This window comes from Schistocerca serialis, chromosome 4 (genome assembly GCF_023864345.2).
Source record: "Schistocerca serialis cubense isolate TAMUIC-IGC-003099 chromosome 4, iqSchSeri2.2, whole genome shotgun sequence".
Taxonomy (NCBI): domain Eukaryota; kingdom Metazoa; phylum Arthropoda; class Insecta; order Orthoptera; family Acrididae; genus Schistocerca; species Schistocerca serialis.
In genome coordinates, this window is record NC_064641.1 from 241,531,728 (window position 1) to 241,535,156 (window position 3,429).

Here is a 3,429-nt window from a genome sequence, read left to right on the forward strand (position 1 = left end):
GCTCTCATCCTGACAGCAACAATTGGTTATTATGCATTCCTGACGAACTGGTTAACAAATTAATTTGGTACACTCATTTAAGTTACGCACATTACGGAGCACGAAAATGTTTTCTTATACTGAGACAGAACTGTTATTTTACCAACATGGAGAAACGTATACGACGAGTTTTAGCGTCTTGTAAAATTTGCCAGAAAGCTAAATCAGACACCACTTCACATATTCCTCCATTATATCCCATTATACCTGTTAAATTAAGACACATGACCGCAGTAGATATTTTTGGTCCGATTCCGAGAACTAACAGAGGTTTTTGCTACATCTTTGTCGCTATTGAGCTCACTTCAAAATTTGTTACTTTCACTCCGTTACGTAAAGCTACTGCTAAAACTGTTTCGAAAGCATTTGTAAAACATTTTCTATTTCATGTAGGGCATGTGATGAAAGTAATTTCCGACAATGGATCACAATTTCGTAGTAGTGTATGGACACGCATGTTACGAGCCAGAAACATTTCTCCGATCTATATATCCAAGTACCACGCTTCTTCGAACCCCTGTGAAAGATTAATGAAAGAAATTGGTAAGCTGTGCCGAATATACTGCCACAAAAGACATATTGATTGGGATACACACATACTCTCATTCCAAGATGTAATTAATTGCATTCCAAATGAATCCACTATGCTATCTCCGTCTGTTATACTCAAAAACGTTGAACCACCGAACAAAATTAAAGAATTAGTAAACTTCCCTAAATGTCGTCGACTAAGACACCACGAAATAATTGACATTGCGCTGAACAACATCAAACGTGCCGCAGAGCGCCGGAGAAGACAGCAAAAACAGGTTTGTACACGCCGCGACTTTCACGTTGGACAGAAAATATTAGTACGTACACATTATTTATCCAGTAAATTAAAAGGTAAGTGCAGTAAATTTGAACTTCTATACGCAGGTCCATATCGGATTCGCAGCATCCCTCACCCCAATGTTGTACACGTCGAAACTTTGAGAACTAGAAAATCGAAAGGCAACCACCATATCTCAAACATTAAACCGTTTATTGAATGAAGACACTTTATGATTCAACACATTATGATGTCATTTATTAATGCAATTATTTCACTTGACTAATTACTGATGATTATCGCATTTTTTCTTGGCAAGTGCCCGGCAAGGTAAGGTTAGCAGGTCGCTTTTCTTGTCGTTACACATCAGACCATGCACATTTTCCACTTTTTTTGTGTATATGATTGTACTCCAGTTTTGTTTGTATGCACTGTGAAATAGTTAAGATATAACACACCTGTGACTTTGACATTTTTTGCCTTATGACATCTCAACATCGTGACTGTTTTACATTTTGCTGCTGCATTGTATTATTCTGTGTACATTTTTGCATCTGAACACTGTCAATGTCTTTGACATATTACATTTTCTGTCATGTTATGCTGTATGGTTAATTATGTCACCATAAACCATTCATTATCTAGTGGGTATATGATTTAAATGCAGGACATTAATCTTTGTTCATCAATTTCAGAAAGAAATGATGCGTGTAAGAAATAAATTCAACAGAAATGGGAATTTCACCTACGGAATAAACGAAAGAAGATGCAATAACTTTATGAGGAAGAGTAAATGGATCAGGATTAACAAGCATTAACAAGAATATACTATACTCATCGTAGAATAGCAGTCTTAACTAATTATTTCTTTCAGAATACAAGGTGATTGATGCAGGCTGTCAGACTGAACTACACATCTTAGTTTTAGTGATGAAATATGCTAGAGATAAGGAATAGTTGTATAATGAGTAATGAAGTGATTTTTTTGCAGATGATAATGAATACTGATGAATAATGGTGAAGAATATGCTGATATGAATAATGAAGTTTTTATTTACAGGTGATGATAATAATGAAGTTATGATAATATGGATAATGAAGTGATTGATAATGAAGTTTTTTCTTTACAGATGAGGATAATGTTGAAGTTATATTTATGCTATGTAGTTATTTAAGTATTTGTTGCAGTTTGTTTTGACAGCAGGTGTTATATTGCATAGTAGGATGACAGAAAGTTTTGGAAAGGACAGCTATGGAACACATTTTATACACATTTCACTACCTGTTCATTCGAAGTTCACTACTTTTCAGCATAGTGTGCGTTTCTTCTTTCAGGTCAATAATCCATTTTGTATTTTTTCCAGGAGAAGCTTTTCATGATACTTACTAAACCTGTTACTTATTATACCTATTCTAGTACTTGCATTTTTATTTTTTTTTTACCCATTTGTGTTTACCATTTATAAATGTAATCACATATACTGCCTTGTTACATAACCTTGCTACAGCTGACTCATGACGAATGATGTTACCTATCCTCATTTGCAGCAATAGGTCAAAAGCAAAAAGTGTTATGCCTCAGCAATTAATTATCGATCCCAACGCAATGCATTGCTAACAAAAAAATGTATTAACAGTCCCAAATAGTGATACCAGTTTGAGAAAATTCTGAATAATACTGATTAGCTCTGAATAGTATGTCACTTGAGTAATGACTTCTTAATGAGACAACAAAAATACACATATATATAAAATAATGCTTAGTAACTGGCTAGTAATTGCCACTGTTATTGTAATGAGACTACTTATAATCCCCATGATTATTAATGCTATGACTATAATTAACTGATTTTTAATAATGACTTTGTAATGATCTGAATAATACTGAATGAGGAACAATGCTTTATACTATTCGATACCTGATGGCCACTGAGTGCCAATAATTAGTGTCACTTAATGAATTGTTATTAATTATGCCATTAATTAGCTCTTGTTTTCAATGTTCATACTTTGTAATTGGAAATGAATGTGACTGTTTAATAATGCTTTGTAATTAGAAGAAGGCTAATGATTCTTACTAGATTGGAATGATGCATAATTAATTAACTATGCTATTGTTTCATAATGCTTTGTAATTAGGAAAAAGCTAATGATTATTACTATATTGAAATGACAAATGATTAATTAACTATGCCATACTTTGTAACTGGAAAAGAATGCGATTGTTTCATGATGCTTTGTAATTAGGAGAAGGTTAATGATTAATACTATATTGGAATGACAAATGATTAATTAACTATGCTATACTTTGTAACTGGAAAAGAATGCGATTATTTAATAATGCTTTGTAACTAGGAAAAGAAGATTACTGATTCTATGTAAAACAATTAATGAACATTTTTCTGTAATACTACATACATGGTACAGAAATGTTCAATAACTGGGCTATGAATGCCGCAAACTAGTACTGTAATTGACAATATTATGTGACTTAATGTCCTTCACCTCATGAGCTAACTACCCTGAATTACTGCGATGTCCATTTGTCTTGTTTATCCTAGTGATCATGGAGCACTATC